This window comes from Acinonyx jubatus, chromosome F2 (genome assembly GCF_027475565.1).
Source record: "Acinonyx jubatus isolate Ajub_Pintada_27869175 chromosome F2, VMU_Ajub_asm_v1.0, whole genome shotgun sequence".
Taxonomy (NCBI): domain Eukaryota; kingdom Metazoa; phylum Chordata; class Mammalia; order Carnivora; family Felidae; genus Acinonyx; species Acinonyx jubatus.
In genome coordinates, this window is record NC_069394.1 from 18785367 (window position 1) to 18807592 (window position 22226).

Here is a 22226-nt window from a genome sequence, read left to right on the forward strand (position 1 = left end):
AAATTCTGGGTAGGTGGGATCTAATTTAACTCAACAAATATATATTACTTTTATATTATGAAGAATGAAATGAATAATTTTCCAGTTTAATGGAGAGCACTTTATTATTTCAAAGCATCTTGTATAATCTAATCTTCTTGCCAACCCTGTAAGGTATGTGGGACAAATATTTTGGAGATTAAAAAACGTGGCCTTGCAGTGCTGGGGTGATTTTTCCAACATCAAAGAGCCAGTCAAGAGTAAAGCCAATACTAGAATTTAGGACACATGATTCCTTCTTCCAGTGCTCTTCCCCTTCTGCTTCTCTTTCAACTTAATGATGTTTCACAGCAAGTGCTTAAGGTACAAATCAGATAGCACAATTGCCCAGGATTTGGGATGACTCTTCATTAACTTCAGAAAAACACATTCTAAGAAGTTTTCTCTTTGCACTATTTCTGTAATTCTTCAGGCAGCTAGGACTCAATCTGCTTAGTAGTCAAGGTTGTCAGCATAGATGGTTTCATAGGAGATGTATGAATTTCCGAGTTTATCATATCAAATACTACAACCTTGTTGCCTTGCAACAATGGAGATGTATTCTCTCACAGTGATGGAGGACAGAAGTCTACAACCAGTAATGCACTCCCTACAAAGGCTCTAAGGGAAAAACCTGCTCCATGTCTCTTCCAGCTTACCATGGTTACTGGCTTCCTTGGCTTGTGGCCACATCACACCAACCTCTGCCTCCATCCTCATATAGACTTCTCATTATGTCTGTCCTCTGTAGATCTCTTATAAGGACACTTGGCATTGGATTTAGGATCCACCTAGAAAACCCAGGATGATCTCCTCATCTCAAATACCTTAATCACATCTACAAAGACCCCTTTCCAAATAAGGAAACATTCACAGGTTCTGGGGATTAGGGTATGGATATCTGTTTAGGGAGGGTTCCCATTCAGTCCACTATGAAAGGCAAAGGAAAAGGAACTGTTACTTATTATTTTTTTTTTAGGAGAAGAGTTATTTATCCAAAGGTCAGAAATTTTACAAGTGGAGTGAATCAAAGATCTGCACCACCAGTGATGATAAAACATTCTTTTCCAAAGCTGGTCTTAAACTCATTTACAAATTTTGAAAAGATCCAAGTGGTCTATAGTACATTCTCTGAAAAGATGCCCTGCTGTCACCTTCATCAATTAGCTGTAGGTGATGGGCTAGAGGGTGAAAATGTATTCAACAACTAGCAACTTGCCTACATGCTTGGGCATGTGCTTTATTTATATGACACCCTCTGCCAGAGTCAGTTTCATGCCAAGAGGCAAACTTGAAAAGCCACTGTTGAAACAAGAGCTCCTGTTTATTTCTGACCAACATAGCAAGTTCTCTGCTTCACTCACTGTCATGGAGCGTCAGCCACTAGACCAGCTGGGCTTTTCCTGCTGTCCTTTAAACAAAGACTGATATGTGTCCATTTCCAACTCCAGACCTATGTCTGTGATATGTCACAATCTATAGAACGCACTTTTAAGACACAGTCTTTCAGAGACTAGTAGTACCTCTGTAGTATGCTTATTCTTCCATGGGAAAGATACTCTCTTATCCATGCTACTGGGAAGGAAAAAAGAATGAAAATAACACTTACTGAGCATGATGGATATGTTCACTAAACTCCCAGATCCACTCCCCACCCTTCTTCACAGCTTACTTCCTGTGACCTTAGTGGACTCTCTTACCAAATGGCTTCAAGTTGGGTTTGGCCAATAGAGGACTCTGGAGAAAGTGGAGAGAGAAAAGGAGGGAGGGAAGGAAGCCCCATTATTCATTTCCCAGTCCCCCTGTCCCTGTGGCTGCTAAGGGCTGACCACAAGTCTCTGTGAGTCTCAGTACCTCTGTGATAGCTCCCTCTACACACCCTTTGCTGTCTCCAGGTCCCAGGAAACACCATTTCTACTCAGACCTTCAGGCATGAAAGTGATAGCCCCAGAGGTATTGCACTATCTTTTGTGGTTTTCTTACACCTCGTGTACACATTTAAAAAATATATTTGTATGGCACTGTCCTCAAATTTTCCTAATTTGAATGGACCATCTGTTTCCTAAAGGGACTCAGACTAATAAAGTCCAATCCTTTCAAGATCTTTGCTAGATGTCCCTTTATTTCAGTGATCACAGTCATATAGGGTAGGTTGTCTCAACCACATATGATAGACAAGAAAACTGGAGCTTATAGAAGTGACATGACTCACCCTAGAAGACATTGCTAGCAAGTGAGCAGTTAGGATTTAAACCCAGAACTGTCTAACTTCAAAGCCCTTAGATTTCCAGCTATTTCTTCCCAACACTAAAGAAATATCTTAAAAGATGCCTAGAGAAACAGGAAGATTTCAGGTGCAAAGATGCCAGAATGTCTTAAATGTTTTATTCAAAGTTAAACTTTAGAAAGCCATGCTGAGGCTCCAATTTTCCCTAGTATCACGTGCAGGAAGAAACAGAAAAAAAAAAATCTACCCAGCAGCCACAATAATTGGAATGTAATTTGCATCTTTACTATATTCTTCTAGAAGTCCGGGAGTAAATTACCTTTATAATGCAGAGCCAAGCCACCTAAAAGCCTCTTTCTTTCATTCATCATTTTTTCTCCATATCTCATACATAGCTGCTACCCACAAAATCTTTTTCCAACCCACCTCCAAGCTCTCAAGATCTCTCTCAAGAGGCTCTCTGTCTTCTAGCTCCCTCATCCTTTCTGGATTTCTTTTTTCCCCTCCTTCCAATAACTCTCTGCCTTTTACAGTGAAAATTCCTCTCATTTCTTTCAGGCTTTTCCAGATTTCCTTTTGGCATTTTTTCCAATTAGCACAACTAAAGAGCTAGACTGATAGCTACCAGAGCAATACAAGCATCTTCTGGGGAGAGTGGGAGTCTTGTTAATATTTAAAAAAAAATTTTTTTTTCTGCCACATAACATAGATTTATTCAGTTTTCAAGGGGGAAAGATTTTGGTATCTCACCTGAAATCTATACTAAAGATGAAATATAGATTATTAGTACCTGGAGCATGGGAAGGGAAGTGGGGGGAGAGTGAAGGGGAGGGTGATATGATATCATATCATGTTCCTTTCCTCAACTTCCCAATTGGCTGTATGTAGTACCAATATTGTTTCAATTTAATTTTTTGGAACTCTAGATATTTTATCTGAGAAACAGCATTATAGACTACATTTTTTATCCATTATAAACTGTGTTTACACATAAAATTGTAATTATTGAGAATGATAGGGATTAAAAAGTACACTTATCACAATTAGCACTGAATAACAAAGAATTGTTGAATCACTATATTGTATACTTGAAACTAATATAATACTGTATGTTAACTATACTGGAATTATTATTTTTTTAATTTTTTTAATGTTTATTTATTTTTGAGACAGAGAGAGACAGAGCATGAACGGGGAAGAGTCAGAGAGAGAGGGAGACACAGAATCTGAAGCAGGCTCCAGGCTCTGAGCTGTCAGCACAGAGCCCAACGTGGGGCTTGAACCCACGGACCGTGAGATCATGACCTGAGCTGAAGTCGGATGCTTAACCGACTGAGCCACCCAGGCGCCCCTATACTGGAATTAAATAAAACACTTAACAAATAGTAAAAAAGAAGAAGGAGGAGGAGGAAGAGGAGAATTTATTTCCCTATCAATAAATCCACCATTTTTTCTATGTCCCAGTCTTTAACAAGGCAACCACACAGTCATCCTAACAGCACCCCAAAAACCAAGCTCTACCTCCTGGACAGTGATTATAATTCATAGCTTTTTAAAAACACCTTAACTGGTGAAAACTGAAGAAAAGGTAGAATAAATCTGCAGTCAAGCAAGCTATTTACCGTCGTCTTTGTAAAAACACTTATGGGTTGAAAGTAGCTCATCTGGAAGTATTCTCTTTGGCAAGGCCAAATGGAGAGAAAAAAAAGAGGTTAATTAGCTCTGGGATTTAAAAGACCCTCACAGGAGCATTAGACAATAAGCCAATTCATCCTGAATCTACCTACAGTTTATAAGGATCACGAGGATCTTCATTTTTGTGGCCCCAATAAAGGCATCAACCGAAACTGGAAGTAGATAGTTTCTTTAAGGGGCCGGTGGGGTAGGAAGTAGAGAAGGCAAGAAAACTATTATTTGCTGGACACTTGTTATGTATGAGGCACACTAGAGTAAGTTAATAACTTATCCTAAGTCACAAAAGTAGAAAATACAAAGGCCAGGATTTTAAGAATATTGGTATGTTTGTCTGGCCCCTCAACCTCCACTGTCTTACTATGTTGTAAGTCTATGGGAGCAAGTAGCTGGTCAGTCTATTGTTGAAATCCCAGAGCCTAATCTAAAGGAGCTCAATGAAAGGATGGTGAATAAATGAACAAATGAATAAATTCTTTCTGACTTCGAAGCTCAGGGTTATTGTACTCTACTCATGGATAGAAAAATAAAACTCAAACAGTAGTTGCTCTTAGATTTTGAGATGTCTCCTCTGCAGTGTATTGGTATCAGGATAGACTTTCTCCCTTTATAAACCAAATCTCCCCCCGTAGAAGTTATCACTGATGGCTATACAGTGCCATCAAATTGGAAATGAGAACCCAATTCCTATTAGCAAACAAACACATTACCCTTAATGATGATATGACCACTTAACTCCGACTTCCACAGTTAACTTGGGAGCAAACTGGAAACCATAAAGAAAGTTTAGCAGAAGCAATGACATTATAATGAAAATTCCCATGAACATCTCATGCTGTTTTAGGTTTACTTTGGCTGCGTTTGCAGCCAAAATCCAGTCAATCAACCAATTGTTCACCCTACACTACGGCAAATGAGTAGTTTGTCTGATTTTTTTTTTTTTTTTTTTGTCATTGAATTGATGAATTGCTTTGGCATCAGGTAACCAGGTTTTATCTTGGGAAATAATCATCTTCTACTGGGAGAGCTATTCAACTGTGTGGTAGTGCTTCATCACCAGCCATGCATAAGTGGTGCTGTTTGCAATTTGATAAATGTGTACAGAAGCTCAGAGGTCCCCAAACACAAGTCTGATATGTAAACACAATCAAATCATGCTCTTAACCAAGGGAATAGATTTCGATTGCTCATCCTTCTCTGTCTTTTTCAACTCCTTGGCAAAATTTCCTCATACCTCATTGTGCACAAGCAAAGTGAGGGGCACTTTGCAGCCTTGGGTGGCACTAGAATGAGTGTCAAATATCTTCCACCTGCTATAAACTGAATTTTTGATTGGAGAAAACCACATCGTAACAATTTTCATAAGAAACTGGAGGACTCTCAACAGCTTTTAAGCTCATTTCAAAATACTGGGGAGTACCTAAGGAATGCAGAAAAATAACTCAATCTTTCAGGTTCTATCAAAGTCATGGGAATCAGAAGTTCAGGTCAGACGTACACACACACACACACACACACACACACACACACACACACATCCCCTCTCTAGATAACTAAGGACTAAAGTTAATTATTTAAGTTCATTCTTGCCAACAATTGGGCAGTAGACATTATTATGTCCATTTTAAAGATCATTAAAGTGAAGCAGTAAAATGAAGCAATTTGCTACATGACCTATATTTTTGGTAAGTGCTGAAATAGGAACTCCGCTCCATCTCTTAACTACTACACTGCCACACTGCACCTCTTCGCCTCTGTCTCTATAATATTCCTGCCAATCTAGACTTGAATTACTTGTTTGATCATGAACTCAGCCCATCGAACGAACCCTCAGATATTTCTATCCGAGTTGTCTGCTTTGTGTAATGAATTTAAAGTTGCCTTTCTACAATTCCTGGTTGCTGATCCTAGATCTGGCCTGGGGCCTTACTGAATAAGTGCAATCCCTCTTCCAAGTGACAGGCTTTTGAATATTTAAAGCTGGCAATCATGTCACCTGAAGCCTTCTTTCTTATGGGCAAATATCCCCAGATCCTTTAACCATCTCTCTTAGAACATGGTCTTACTTTCTTGATTTCTTACTTTCTTGATTGCTTCCTATTTTATGTGTTCCTCTTAAAATGTGACATTAAAGATTCAGCTGTCATCTGGCCTCACATAGAAGACCAGAAATCTCACCATCCTCAATCAATTAACGCAGCAAAGGTTAAAATCTCCATACCAACCCCATGTTTTGAGACCTACACCTTATGGGCACCCAACATTGTGGGTCACCCAACCCTCACACACCAAATCTCTAACAAGGCTCTCCTAAAAATGTGAAGCAAATCCTATAGAAATTAATCAGAGCACCCAATGGGACTCTATAGTTTGAAACTTAATCTACTTAAATGTCCTGCCTCTCTCCTCAAAGCTTCATGGCCCAAGGTTACCCTATCTCTAAGGGGTTCATAAATCCTTAAGTGCCTGCCACACACCCAGTCACTCTTCCAGGAAAGTGGTCCCAAGTGGCTTTTCTTGCCAGACTTGTCATTACTGTTAATAAGGTACAATCACCCATCACCCTCGCCATCGCTGAGGAGATCGAGGGACAGGTGCTTGAGCTCAAGTGCTCTATGGTCTGGTTACCTGTGAAGCAGCTATTGTGAACTACAGCAAAAAGCCCATGTTCCTTATCAAATAATGCCAAAACTACCTCACCATATATTTTCTTTGGAAAAGATTTAAGAATGTTAGTCTCCAAGCACCTATCTGTGAGAAATATGTTTGTTTTCATTTCTGAACTTTATTTCTACTGCCAGTCTCCATATTCCTGGAGGTTTAATCTTAAGCATTGAGGGGTCCCTCTCCTTTGGAAGGGGTCACCTCTAATTTGGGGCAGTTTTATGGGTGTTCAGGCATTGCTGGGGACAGGACATCAGGTCTGGGTTGTTAACCTCACAGGAATCTGTTAAACTCTCTCTCTGCTTAGGTCCCTCCTGGTCTCCAAGCACTGATTCACTTGTCTTTGGGATATGTCATCTCCATCTCGGGCCACAGGCTTTCTCCTGGCTAACTTCTGAAGCACTTGGGGTCATTCTTTGTACCTGTGCCACAGAGAACTACAGGGAACTCAGGAGAGCTGTTTATATCTCTTTCCTTATTCGTGTTCTCCCCAAAAGATCTGGGATAGTCTGTTCACACACACCCTCTCAGATTCCCTCTGAATGCCTATGGTTTTGAAATACAAAAATCAAGGAAAGACTTTCTCTTTCTGATGGACCATCATTTTCTTGAGACATTAAGCTCAGCCTCTCCTTTCCATTACATAATAAAAGAAAGAAATGCTGGGGGGGGGGGCGGGATTTAATTGCTATTGCAAAAAGCAGTAGTCTTCTGCAGTTATAAATTGAGGGCACACAGAAAGTTGAGAAGAGCAATCAAACTCAATGGCTGCCTCAAGTGAGAATGGAAGCAGTCTTCCGGTTACTATTACTAACCTTGTTTCTTAGGTGATCAAACTGAGGTGTGCTCAAATTCACATACTTACTAAATAGGAGTGCCAGGAAATGAATTCCATAAATGTGACCCCAGAGCAGAGTTTTTAAGCACTTTTGTGCCAAGGAAAGGCTTCAGGAAGAAAAGACATAATGAAGGGCCCTAGGGAACTGTTACGAAGAAACAGAAAATGTGTAGTGCCACAAGAGTGCATAATGACTGAGGAGGGAAGAATGGCAGGGCTCTGATCTAATTAAAAGCATAAGAAGAGATCTCTCTGAAGAAGTGATATTTGAGCTGAGATCTGAAAAATTATATAAGAGCTAATTACTCACAGGAACCAAGAATTGCACATGCAAAGGCCCTGAGGCAATACCGATCACTGCCTCATGTGAGAGAAGACCAAAATGCCCGGAAGGGAGAGAGTACGAGGGAGATTGGTGAACGATAAGGCTAGAAATAGAAGCAGAAGTCACTTCTAGTTAAGTCTTCCAAACTATGTTACTGGTTGTTACTGGAAATGGCCATCCCCCAGAAAGAGCCTCAGTTCTGAGCACACATTGTCTCTTCAAGCATTATTCATTGTAGATGAATTAACAAGATTTCAAACTCACAAGGTATAGAAAATGTTTGGCCCAATTTGGCCTAGGTATCCCCTGTTATCCAATCAGCAGAGTCACAGAGTGGCTAAGTCAACCAGTATGAGGAAGATGGTGAGGTCTACTATAAACAAATGCCTGTATCAGACTAGACTCCTGCCTTGACCAGCATCTCTGAAACAACAGGATTCCCAGATGAACTTAGGTTTACCTTAGTCAGTGGGTTTTATTGCAAAGGTAAACTGGGACATTAAGAAAAACCTGACATTCATTCAGAAAACATTAGCTTCAGTGAGCCACTGAACACAGCAGAAGTCATGCGATCTGCAGCAGCAGGCATCCAATTTGGATGCTCTGCCAGTAAGGCCTTTCTTTCTCTTTCTCTCTTTTCTTTCCTTTTCTTTTCCTTCCTTCCTTCCTTCCTTCCTTCCTTCCTTCCTTCCTTCCTTCCTTCCTTCCTTCCTTCCTTCCTTCCTTTCAAGTTTATGTATTTATTTGGGGAGAGAGTGTGCCAGCAAAGTTAGAGGGGCAGAGGGAGAGAAAGAATCCCAAGCAGGCTCCACACTGTCAGCACAGTGCCCAGCGCAGGGCTGGAACTCACAAATTGTGAGATCATGACCTGAGCTGAAATCAAGAGTCAGACACTTAACCGACTGAGCCACCCAGGCTCATTAAGGTTTCTTAGCAAGTCTCAGGCTCTGCTTCTTCTCCTACTATTATGACTTAATGCATTTTGTATCTTCTGTTCCAATTCCCCAGGAACAAGGACCTGATTGAGTTGAACAGTCCCCTCCTAGTATACGGCTGGCAACTCTGTTGAAGAGGCAGCTTCCCCGAGGCATCGCATTTCCAGGGATTACCCAAAAGGGATGCCATCTCCAGTGCCATTTCTTCTGCAATTGGCTTAGGGTGGCACAGTGCCGCGGGTGATGTACAAAACCTTTGTGTAAGGTAGTTACTGCCACAAAGAGGCTGGAACCAGCCACACATGTTCGGTTTAATTTGCACAACACTGGTTCCCAGAGGTGTTTTGTTTTTGTTTTTGTTTTTGTTCTTTAACTTAACATCCAACCAACATTTTTGAATAAGAGTTCATGTGAAAATACAGATTTCCAATTTCCTTTGAAAAGTTGGAATATCAGTAAACAGTGGCCACAGTCAACAGATACTGAGTAGTGATGGGCCTATTTATTTATTTATTTATTTATTTATTTATTTATGAGAGAGTAAGCATGTGTGCATGTGAACAGGGGAGGGGCAGAGGGAGAGAGAGAATCTTAAGTAGGCCCTATGAAGGACTTGATTCACGACCCTGGGATCACAACCTGGGCTGAAATCAAGTGTGAGATGCTCAACTGACTGAGCCACCCCAGGTACCCTGTGACTGACCCCTTTAAAAGGCCCCTGGGTGGTCTAGTTCAGCATAGCCCCAGAGTCTCTCTACTTCAACTAGCTTCACTCATTCACTTACATGTCTGATTCCTGTAGGCATTGGAGTTGGCAAACACTAAAGTAAGTGGTTAGGGGCACCTTGGTGGCTCAGTTGGTTAAGCATCCAACTCTCGATTTCAGCTTGGGTCATGATCACAGCATTCATGAGTTGGAACCCCACAGTGGGCTCTGTGCTGACAGTGTGGAACCTTCTTGGAATTCTCTCTCTCCTTCTCTGCCCTTACATTGTCTGTTTGTATGCTCTCTCTGTATCTCCCTCAGAAATAAATTAAAAAAAAAAAGAGTCACTGACTCTAGAACTGTCATAATCTCAAGTTCAGAAACTATGCCTAGTAAAATTCCATTGCTTTGGGTGGCCCCTGGAACAACTTTGAGATAGTCTCTGAACACACTTAGCCAGTGTCCCTGCAAGCTACTGCCTTTATGCAAGTGATCCTTTACCATAATAGCCTAACTGGACTTAGCCTAAGCATGTAAAAGAGGGATAAGGATACAGGAATGGTTCCTAGGCATTGGACCCATCCTATCCCACATCTTAGGTCATTTTTCTCTGCCCTAATAATGCCAGTTACAAAACACAGTAGTAATAGGCTCTCCTTGCCAACCTACATGTTCCTTCTGGTTATCAGATAACCCAGAGGGGTGGATGCCTCATGCTGGTAAAATGGGCACTTGTACTCTAAACTAGCATGTGCATGCTTTGGTCTTGAGATGCTACATCTTGTGATAAAAACACATTTTACAGGCCAACTGGTGTCCACCTTTCTGGCAACTATGTGACCTTGGGCGAATTACTTAATCTTTTTCAGCTTCAATTTCTTCATCCACATACTTATGCCCCAATAAATATTCTGAGGATTAAATGCAACATAAGACTTCACTTCCTTCTTCATCCATTTAGGGTACAAAATAACTTCAACTACAGTAAAACCTTGGTCTGCGAATAACTTGTTCTGGGAGTGTTCTGCCAGACAAGCAAACATTTCTAATACATTTTAACTTGATAAATGAGTGATGTCTTGCAATATGAATAGCAGGTGACACTGAACGTCACATGATCACAACTGAGCCAGTGGGTCTTGAAATTTGCTTTGATATACGAGTGCTTTGGATTACAAGCACGTTTCCAGGATGAATTGTGCTTGCAAACCAAGGTTTTACTGTATTTGAATATTCAAATTAAATTAGCCTGTCTAGTTCCAGCTCTCACCTTTTCCTTGTAAGTTTCTTCTAGGTCCCCGCTCCTCTGCGGGCCTCCCCCAGTCACAGTATTTAGCTCTGGTTTTGCAAAGAGAAGCTATTCGGTCTTACAGGGGGCTGGATAATTTCAACGCGGCTGCAGCTGTCACTGTTTCAGGGTGAATTCCATCTGGCCTCCTTGGCGGATTCACTACCAAAGCATCCCACTGTGCTGCCACATGCCTCTGACCACCAGACCCATGAGCCCGGGAGGGGCCCAGCTCAATGCAGCTGTTGTGGTCAGCAGGCATGTGCCATCGGTGCAAAAAAAAAAAAAAAAAAACTTTTGTGAGGACAGGAGGTCCCTCTCCCCTGGAAGTGTGTGCTGCTAAGGAAGCTTCATCTGCCTATCCTACCTCTTACATCAGCTCCCATGTTACAGACCGTTACCAGCTGCTTCTGCAGACACACACTGTCAGCCACTCTCTCAAAGCATACCTCCAACCTAGCATGGCCGAGTTAGAGCTCAGCAGCACACTGTGACAGAGCCTTTCTCTTCCATGACTTCTTAAAGTCCTGGAGGTACCTGAAACTAAAGAAAGAGACCCTCCCTCTCATGTGCTCAAGTCTATCTCCTACAACCAGGTGAGTTTGTATCATCCATGGGAAAACCACACAAACACGTAAAGACCATGGCACAGCGTGGATGCTCCTCTTTGCCTCTCCTTATGATCACAGACACTTTGTGCCCCTCTTAGTGCTACACATTGTACAACACCACGTGACTGAGGGGACAGGCTAAAACAGCGGCTGTATGACTGCTCAAGTTCATGTTTCATGGCAATTATTTAGGAGAGGTGTTGCTATGGAGTCCTGCCCTAAGGAAATGGTGACACAGGGGAAGTAAGTATACCAGAGGTGGAGCAGAGGAGTCGTGGTTAACAGCATGAATGCAGGGGACAGATCAGCTAAGGCTGAGTCCCACTTGTGCTGCTCCTTGGACCCTGTGACTCTGGGCAAGTCCTTAATCTCCCTATGCCTCAGTTTCCTCATCTGTAAAATGACACTGTCATGAAGACTGAATAAATGCATATATGTAAAACACTTAGAACCATCCTTAATATCTAAAAAGTGCTAAATAAGTTACTAGTTTTTAAATTTGGAGGCCTCTTGCCATCCCACTTCTTCCAGCCCTAGCTCCCATATAGTTTCCATTGAGAAGTACCAACATGGTACCTTTGAAAGTTAGAAGGAGGGGGCTTCAGATTCTGTCATCAGCTGGGAAGACATGGCTTCCCAGATTGTATGTAGGCACTCCTCATTTTTACTTTCCACCAAAGACATAAATAAGCTGTTGTTCATTTTCATATCTGTCTATATTTTTTAAATGTCTTTGCTGCTTGTTAATAAGAAGGGATGTTTTATGATTGTTGAAGGTGAAGAGGCCCCAAATAATATCACCCTTCTTTCTGATCTAAGGTGAGAATCCACTGAAAGTCAGAGAAAAATCAGGTAAATGAAGGAAAAAAATGCTAGATTTAATACTGATAAAGCTGGTGCTGAAATGTTAGGTATGCAGAGACACAGAATCTCCTTACACTAAACCCCAGAATTAGACAGACCCAGTCACAGGCAGCTCTGGGACAGGGCCTTTGCTGCTAAGATGACATCATGGCCCAAAAGAGATAAGAAAATTGTGATTTTTTTTTCCAGCAATCAGTTCCCAAAGACAAGAAAGCTATGCAATGCTCAGTTTCTCTTCCATAACCACCAATAAAATGTTACCCCTCCATCCCCAAGTGGAGTGTCTAAGGGACATAAAAAAAAGACACTAATTGATGCCCTTCTGTGTGGAAACATGAACAGGAAATAATGTTCCTCCTAATGATGACATTTATGTATGACTCCAACCATGGGAGTTCAGCCAGATTATTGAATCTTGCTGAATTTCATGACACTTTTCATGACACAAACAGCTTCCAGGTTGCTGCTTGTTTGTGAGAACATTTCCCCTCTGAATCAGTCAGAGGCTTCCCAGTTTTCACAAACCCTCTTGAAGGCCAGAGTTGCCCAAGCCCTTGCCTTTGGCCCTCTTCTGACTCTAGGTAGACTTTTTAGATGACCTTAAAATTATGAGTGGTTTCAACTAAGCATTTTTATTTCTTGTCCCCAAATTTCTTTCTGCTAGGTGCCAGACTCATAGAACCTGCATCCTAGAATCTCACCTTCCTACCCTCTCTGCTCCTCAACAGAGGCTGCCCCTTTATCTCTGCATCTCCAGGCGTCAAGACATTGACACATAGTAGACACTCAAAAAGAAAGAACAGAGACAGGTGATTGAGACAAAGGGAGCAATAAAGAAAGAAAGGAGGGATTCAGAGAGGAGAAAAAGGCAGGAGACTGAAAAAGGAAGCAAGGAACTTCAAAGACCATTATTTTCACTGGTAATGTAAATCTGTATATTTAGGCTTGTTTCTAATATGCAATAGCTTTCTGAACTTGGGACAGTTCCTTGAACTATCTTAACTTCTATTTTCTCATTATAAAAATGGGATTATTCAGTATATTGTTATTTCAATGTATTGGTTTGAGAATTAATCATGCTAGCACCTGGGTCTAGTCCATGTAATAAACACTCAAGAAATGTCAGTTAAATGTAGGTGTAAGGTATGAATTTTAAATCACCAATGTTTGGCCACCTGGTTAAGGTTTTTACAGGCTCCACCCGACTTTACCTCAATCTTGAAAACCCTGAAATTAACTAAGATACATGGATTAGGTCCATAACAGTGGCCACAGAGAGGTATTTTCCTTAGGGTTTCCTATAAAACCGCATCAAATACATGAGTGTGGGCTGGCTCCAATCTCTCCAAGTGGTGGGGCAGCCACTCACTTGCTACACAGTCAATTGAGTACTGGAGCAGCACAACACTTATCTGAAATTTTGGTAATTATAAAAGGAGACATGCCGTCTTAAATTGCTTCTGGAAACACAGCAGCACAACACAGGATGATAGAGTTTGCCTCAAAATAGCTGCCCAAACAGTTTCCCTTTCAGGGTTGGAAAAAAAAAAATTAACTTCCTGACCTGAATTCCTCATTAAAATTCTTTGCAATTGAATGAGTTCCAGAATCTGTTCCATTACTGTGAATCTTGGATGCCAAGACCTGGAATTTGGATTGGAGAGAGGGAAGGATATAACTAGCATCAAGCATCCAGGCTCCTGCGTTGGCTTCTTGGCCTGGAAACCAGCTTGGTGGGGAGTGAGAGGCCCTAAGTAGTGTATGTTACCTTCAAAATAGCCAAAGGTGTAACTCCCAGAAGTCACTTTAAAGAGAATATTAGCTCTTGCAGGACAAGACTGTCTTTAGTATTTTTGAATCCTCATTTAATACCAACCCTCGTTCCTGACTTCCTGACACATCATAGGTGAAAGGGCTCATTGTCTGATAAAAGCATGAAAGAAAACTCAAGTGAAGTGAACTGTGAGGAAACAAGTGAATGAACAGCTGACTGAATTAATAAATGATGAGAGAATCAAGAGAATTCGATAAAATTGCTTCTCAAAGTGCCTGAAGGCAGAGACGCGTCTAGGCCTTGGGTTTACAAATTCAGGAACTACACGTACCTGGAGTAAAGAGTTGATGAGGTTCTCAGAGTTTTAACCCATTTAATCTGATCCATAAATCAGCAACTAATTCATCAGAGTGTCAAACTGCTAATTTATTATGAGAAATCTTAACATAAAAAAGTGCTTAGCCCAATTTCTGACTCACAGTAGGCACACAACATTGTATGTTGTATAACAACATGTATAACAGTCAATTCAACAAACACTTAATGAGTACACAGTGTGAGCCAGGTGCTCGACTTAGCATGGGGAGACAGTGAGCAAATGTATCATGTGGTGTCATCGTCAATGGGAAAGTTTGTGTGGGGAAACTTTACAAAAATGGAAAAGGTTGCATACAGAATCAGAGAAAATAGAATTTGATGATCTTAATGGACAGTTTCACCTAACTATGATGGGTTTAAATTTACACTTTCTTACTCTTTTTGATCTAGTATGTCACTTTAAGGAGACCTGGCATCAGGTACTTGGATCATGAATATAATATTTCATCCTGAGTTTACTTTTTTTCCGGGAATCTCTTTAGCTTCAAACAGAGTGATACACATATTCTCCTTATTTTCTTAATGTCTGCATCCTCCAAAACATTGCACAGTGCTTGGCATTTACTGGACATCCAGCAGTTTATGAAAAAATGACAAAAAAGTGGCCATATAATCAGGGCCAGAGTAATCCATACACTCATATGTGTGGAAGGATTTATAAGGCTAACAGCACTGTTGAAATCTCAACTGTTATTAAACTGGAGAAAAATCAGGCATAGAGTTATTGAAACCAGACAAAGGCAAAGAGGGACTAGAATGAGTTGTGACTCACTAAGAAATGAAATAGTAAATAAGACAATATATATGCCCCTCTATGTATATCAATATCAGTTTCCACACGTGTACTAGTTTGCTAGGGCTGCTCGAACCACATAGTTCAACCTGGGAGACTTACACAACAGAAAGTTATTGTCTCACAGCTCCAGAGGCTAGAAATTGAAAATCAAGGTGACAGCAGGGCTGGTTCCTTCTGAGGGTTGTGTGGGCAGAACTGTTCCATGCCTCTCCCCAGCTTCTGGGGGTTCGATGGCAGTCTCTGGTGTTCTGTGGCTTGTAGAAGAAGCACCCCAATCTCTGGCTTCATCTTCACATGGTATTCTCCCTATGTGTCTGTTTCTGACTCCAATTTCCCAATCCCACCCCCCACCTTTTTTTTAGAGCAAGCAAGTGCTAGAGCAGGGAGAAGGACAAAGGGAGGGAGAGAGGAGAGGGAGAGGAGAGGGAGAGGGAGAGGGAGAGGGAGAGGGAGAGGGAGAGGGAGAGGGAGAGGGAGAGGGAGAGGGAGAGAGAGAGGGAGAGGGAGAGAGAGAGAGAGAGAGAGAGAATCCCAAACAGTCTCCATGCTCAGCATGGAGCCTGATGCAGAGCTCCATCCCATGACTCTGGGATCACAACCTGAGCCGAAATCAAGAGTCAGACCCTCAACCGACTGAGCCACTAGGCACCTCCCAATTTCCTCTTTTCATAAGGACACTAGTCACATTGGATTAGGACCCACTTTAATGACTTCATTTTAACTTGATTCACTCTGTAAAGATTGATTTTCCAAAATAAGGTCACATTCCAAAGCACTGGGGGGATTGGGACCTCAAGATACCTTTTTTCAGAGGATACAATTCAACCCATAACAGTATACTGGTCATTCATAGAATAGTTCTGTACAAGTACTCAAGAAATTGTTAACAGTGATAACCCCTAAGGAGTTAGACTATGAGATCAGGGGATTTTTAGTTTTTGCTTTCTACCCTTCAATACTATTTGAAAATTTAGTCATGAACATATACTCTTTTCCTGATTAAAATTTAAAGTACTACTGAGGCATCTAGCTGGCTCAGCCAGCAGAGCATGTGACTCTTGATCTTGGGATTGTGACTTCAAGCCCTAAGTTGAGTATAGACATTGCTTTAAAAAAATAATAATTTGATTTGATTGATTTAAAAAAATCACTAATGCCTAATTGAGGCTTTCTTCATTCTGTTATTGGAAATAGGCAACAGAGCATTTAAGAGGAAATATATAGCTATCCCAAGCATTTTGTGTTTTAAATAAATACTTCAGGATTTGGACAAGTGGAAGGAAATCTAGATTCTGTTTCCAGTGAACACAGTGCTTTACTAAGCCGTATATAATCAAGCTTGTGCACTATCTGGACCTGGACTCATTTAATCCCATTTTGGACACAATGCCCAGTATGTTTTTGGCGTTCAACCTGGGCAAAAGGCAATATCTGTGACCCATTTTTGAGTCACTACAGCTTATTGGCTAATACCAAACAACATCTCTTCTGTTCTTAAAAAGTGGATTAATGTGGAATTTGCTGTCTCTGCTCTGATCCCTTAAAAGGGCTATGATTACAGAGCCAAGCAAGGCCATCTGAGGCGGAGGCTCATTCCTGCTGCACGTACACTTGGCAGTTTTCTCTGAGTGGTTCCCCTGTGCCATGCCTCTAAGGCCACAAGTGTGCATCCTGTGGGGCCTGGCCAAGGAACCCGAGCGCTTGCCTTTCATCAGTGCCTTCAAGGCCAACACCACACAAAATTTATTTCAGCTGCCTCACAGCTCAGCTCTTGCTTCCACAGAGAGAAGAACTGGCTAATGGAAAACTTTGATTTCAGTGTCAGTACGAGACTGTTCTGAAAGAGGAGGCTTTCTAATGTAAAATTAGAATCTATTTAATTCATCGGTCAGTCGGTAACTTTTATTTTCTTTAATATTTCATTGAATGGGGTGTCTGGGTGGCTCAGTTGGCTGAGTGTCCAACTTCAGCTCAGGTCATCATCTCACAGTCTGTGGGTTCAAGCTCCGTGTCGGTCTCTGTGCTGACAGCTCAGAGCCTAGAGCCTGCTTGGGATTCTGTGTCTCCCTCTCTCTCTGCCCCTCCCCTGCTCATGCTCTGTCTCTCTCTCTTTCTCTCAAAAATAAGCAAACCTTAAAAAATTTAAAAAATATATATTTTTCTGAGTATCTGGCATTGGAGCAGATGTATGTGCAGTGATTATTAACATGGGCCTCAGAATCAGAAAGGTTTGGTCTGAGTACTGACTCTGTCAGATATTTAAGGTTGAACCACATGATTCAGTCACCCTGAAATATAAGTCAAGGTAGTAAGTGGGCACATTCTCTCTAGCATAGCAAAACCAGATTATTAGTTCATAAGAAATGGGTTCAGTGGTATGTTAATAGGAATAAAACTAATTTCTCATGAAGAATGATAAAAATTTTTCTAAATGCAAATTTTGCTCACCAAATGTTGTCAAGGACCAGGCTTTTTCTATCCTCTTATCCCACCATCCATATCACATGATTTTCATCTTCGTGGTGACAAGATCTGCTGCACCTCCAGCTATCACAGCTAGTTCCAAGCAGAAAGGAGGGCCAATGGCCTTCTACCTAGCAGAAGCCCTTCCCCTCAAATTTAAACTTATATATCATTGGTCAGAACAGTATCACATCACCATTGCCTGGCTAGATTGTAGTTAGGAAAATTGAATACTTAGTCCTCTAGTCTCTGTACTGAAGGAAAGCAAAAGAGAGGTATTTGAGAATCAATATTGAGTGAGCCAATCCTTAACCAAGGCAGGAATAGGGAAAGATAACACTAGTTAATGAGCTATTTATTTATAAGGTATTATTATTTCCACAGGAAGATGAGCAAATTGGATTCAGGGAAGCTACAACAATTGCCCAAAATGTTGAGGTAGGATTCAAGCCTGAATCATTCTGTCTCCAAAGTTTTTGTTCTTGGTAAGAACTTTGCTTGTTTTAGACATGAATCTGGAGTTTTCCTTTAAGCATCTTGGGCCAGAACAATGTTCTCTATTAAGATGTAGAAGTAACAATCCTGTCTGCAATTGGCAAGATACCTCCTTGCCTGGCACTAGGACACAGCAGAATTGGCAATTTTGTTGATTGTTCAAGGTAGAGGCTTGCAGATCCTACCAGCCATTCTAGCTACCGCTTTCTCAACATGGTAGGCAAAACTACGTCTATTGTGTAGACAATGACAAGGTGTCCAACTTGATTTAAGTACCAGCACTGGTCTCCAAACTCTTATAATGGATTCTATTAACATGCTAGTAGGACTTTTGCATTCATTTTATTTTAATCTGTAAGCAGAAGGGTGTTTAAACCATTATCTCAGAATGCAGAAAGATCTGTGTCTCAGAACTTCTACAAAAAGGTGATCAACGGGCATTTAGAAACTGTGGGTGATAAAGAAGTTAGTGATGAGCCAGGTGAGAAGGATTTGAGTTGGCTTCCTAATTATCATGTGATTTGGGGCACCTGGTGGCTCAGTCGGTTAAGCATCCAACTTCGGCTCAGGTCATGATCTCTCAGTCTGTGAGTTCGAGTCCCACGTCGGGCTCTGTGCTGACAGCTTGGAGCCTGGAGCCTGTTTTGGATTCTGTGTCTCCCTTTCTCTCTGCCCCTCCCCCACTGACACCTCTGTGTCTGTCTCTCTCTCTCTCAAAAAAAAATTAAATAAACATTAAAATTTTTTTTAATAAATAAACTGAGTAAACTAGGGCACAAAGAATATGAGGAGCAAACTGTCAGATAAAAAATAAAGCATAAGTGCAAGCATCTGCATGTCGTTCAGGAGACAAGGTCTGCTTTTGCCAGCGCCTGGCGATTTAGATGGAAAGTTTATCTTCACACTGTGTTGCCTAATAGTTAGGACTAGGCTCCATGGAATGTAGAGGCGCATCATTTTAAGAAAATACCTACCTTCAGAAGTCTCGACGTCACCACACAAGGTGAGCCATGGACAAAAGCACAGCACGGGTCCTTGGAAAAGGAAACCAGACTGCACGGCATGTAGAAGAAGGTGTGTAGCTGCAGTCCTGGGAATGCAAGTAACAGAATCAGAGAACTGGCTTTGGAAATTGACCCACAGTACATGATTCATTCCTTTTACACACTTCATTGATCGCCTACTGAGTTAATCATTGTAACCTACTTGGAATAACTCGATCACAGACTAAGGGAGACAGTGGCCTGCTTTAGAATGAGGGTCCATTTGGGACAGCTGGATGGCTCAGTGGGTTAAACATCACTGACTCTCGGTTTAGCCTCAGGTCACGATTTTGTGCTTAGTGAGACTGAGCCCTCCACTGGGCTCCACGCTCAGAGTGTGGAGCCTGCTTGGAATTCTCTTCCTCTCTCTTGTCTCTCACTGCACCTCCCCCACTCATGCTCTCTCTTTCTGTCAAAATAAATAAGTAAACTTAAAAAAAAGGATGAGGGTCCATTTAAATTAGCCACTATCTCACTTGTTGAGAGCAAATCTGTCTTATCACCCTTCCTAGGAGTAAGAAGAAAATGAGCCCATTATGACTGTACATGAAAAACTACCTCCAACTATGACTTCAAAGGTTTTGAAGTCTTAACAGGCAAGAACCTTTTGTTAAATAATCAAACAATTAAGAGATACCTGAGAATTACACAGGGCTTATCCCAAAATAAGCAAAAAGCTATTAGTCAGCTATGCAGTTATCCAATTATTTATTCAACATGGTCTGTAAAGTAACCGAATGTGTACAAAATGAACTTTTGGAGACACCAGTGGTTACAGGGCATGAACTGGTAACCAATTTCCCTTATCACTTTTCTGTACTGAGCATTTATGTGAACCCGGCACCGACTGCAGCTGCACACCTTCTTCCACATGACTTCTTGTGCCCCAGCACTCATCTTCCCTAGTAGCAAGTTTTGTATTATATATAAATAGTTTCCCACACTGCATTCTATGTTCTCTAAGGGCTGAGATTGTTTCCTATTCACCTATGTATACTCAGAAGTTAACACCAAGCCTGGCATATAGTAGATTCTCAATTCACTTTTGAATACATGAATATATAAGCTCATTTCTCTATTGAAGGTAAAATTCATAACTGGTTAGGAAAAGAACATATCAGAGATATATAACTCTTCTTAAATTGCTTTAATAAAAATACAAAACAAGTGGGTGAATCATTTTACTTGAAACCTTCTGCCCTATTCTTCTTGGAAAAAACAACAGTAAGAGCCTTTCATGTATTTGCATGACGATGAAAACAGGGTCTTATGGTCAATCCATGTTGCTATAAACGAAGAGTGGGTGGCTTAAAGCACATTTTACTTCCCACAGTTCTAGAGGCTGGAAGGTTTGAGATCAAGGTGTCAACAGATCCAGGGTCTGGTGAAGGCAGTCTTCTTGGTTCGCAGACATCTTCCCACTGTGCCCTCACACAGCAGAGAGCAGGAAGGGGGATACAAGCTCTCTTGTGCCTTCTTATCAGGGCGTTAATCCCATTCACCATAGGGCTCCTTTCTCATCATGTAATTATCTCCTAAAATCGTCACTTCCTAATGCCATCATATTGGAGGTTAGGATTTCAACATATACATTGTGGGTGGACACAATCAGTCCACAGCAAGTTGTTTTCTAAGGTGAAGTCTTGAATAGTAGCTTTGTTCCTAAGTGTCAACAACTCTCACAATGTATGGGACCAAGTCCATGATATCGTGTTCCATCATTTTACTGCCTACTTGTTAGGTTTATATGCATGTTAGACATGCAGGTACTGAGAGCTAGTAATTTGGTGTTACTTCAAATGAGTGTTCAATACTTATTTAGTTGGGCAGAGAGAAACAAATTTTTCTCTAAATAAAATTTATACTAAAATAGATTCACTTACTAGTTCAAATTCACTTTCCAAAGCATTGAAATAATTTGGCAAAATTATTTTCTTTTCTCTGAAGTTCTTGTTTCTCTTCTATTTTCTTGTGATACTTAATAAACAAGAAATCTTCTTGGGAGGCATATTTATGTGTGCAAAATTTAGATAATAAAACAAATTCTGGAACACAGCATTATATCATGCATTATTCATTTTTCGAATTTTAACAGACTTTCAGCTGTGCCTGGACATGTGAGTCACAACACTCAACAGAGACGGGTGGGTGATAACGAGGAGGACTTTTCTCTTTTCCAGTTGAGGAAGCTCTCTGCTTTGGCAAGAGAAGGACTAATTAAACCTCACAAGTCATGTGTGGTAGAAACCTAAGACTCCATAACAGTGACTTATTCTAAGCATGCTTTACCTTCCCTGACCCCTAGCCCCCGAGTAGACTCTAAGATGCTGCTTTTTTGAGCATGCCCCTTTAATTTAATTAAGACCTCAGAGAGATCTAAGGCAGCCCCACTTAATAAAACACTAGGGCCTCAAAGGTATTTAAGAATGTCATCCCACAGCAGTGTCAAGCAGAGCCTAAAGGAAAGAAGATGTTACAAAGACATCTGTAGATGCGGCTTTTGTCCAATGAGCTGAACCCCAACAAGATTCCCAGGAGATTCACAGAGTTTTTAAGATTAATGAATTGGCAGAAATAGCACCAGTTTGGATTGAAAGAAGCAGACATAGACAAAATGAAAAGAGGTCTTTAGAAACCCTGAGGACATTACAAACCTAGAAACATGACCACCTCTCACGAGCAAAAGAAAGATAACTCAGAGGGTAGAAACAAGGGCCTAGAAAGTGGAGCCAAGAGGCACGAAGGATTGTTCTCAAGTATTTAGTCCTATTCGAGGAACTACCACCTTGTGCTGGCTGAATTTCACAACTGCTGCGAGTTTACGACTCCTCTGTACCTCCTATTCATTACTCCTTGTTTGGAACAGAAGCATTTATAGCAACTATCCTATGGGAGTCCCATCACTGAATGTTGGGTGTGTGTGGAGAAGATAACTTGTCTCACTTCATAGATCTTCAGCTTCAGAGGAACTGTATTCAAAGAAATGCTCTCAAGGAACACCCTAAAAGCCACATTAACACCTGGACCATCTAAGATAAGCTCTAGACTCTGAGCTGACCCTATAATAGGATGAGACTTTTTGAGGCCCCCAAAAAGAGGTGAGTATATT

The 22226-nt window shown here is 41.1% G+C and overlaps 1 long non-coding RNA gene across 1 annotated transcript in view; it reads right to left on the bottom strand.

Moving 5' to 3' along the window:
- LOC128312859 (uncharacterized) overlaps positions 1-19167 on the bottom strand; it is a 71816-nt gene extending 52649 nt beyond the window's left edge. Inside the window, exons 1-2 of the long non-coding RNA XR_008292709.1 lie at positions 19049-19167; positions 17565-17672 (exon numbers count right to left, since the gene is read on the bottom strand). This is a non-coding gene — a long non-coding RNA (uncharacterized LOC128312859). The remainder of the gene's footprint in view (positions 1-17564; positions 17673-19048) is intronic.
- Positions 19168-22226: the final 3059 nt, after the last annotated feature.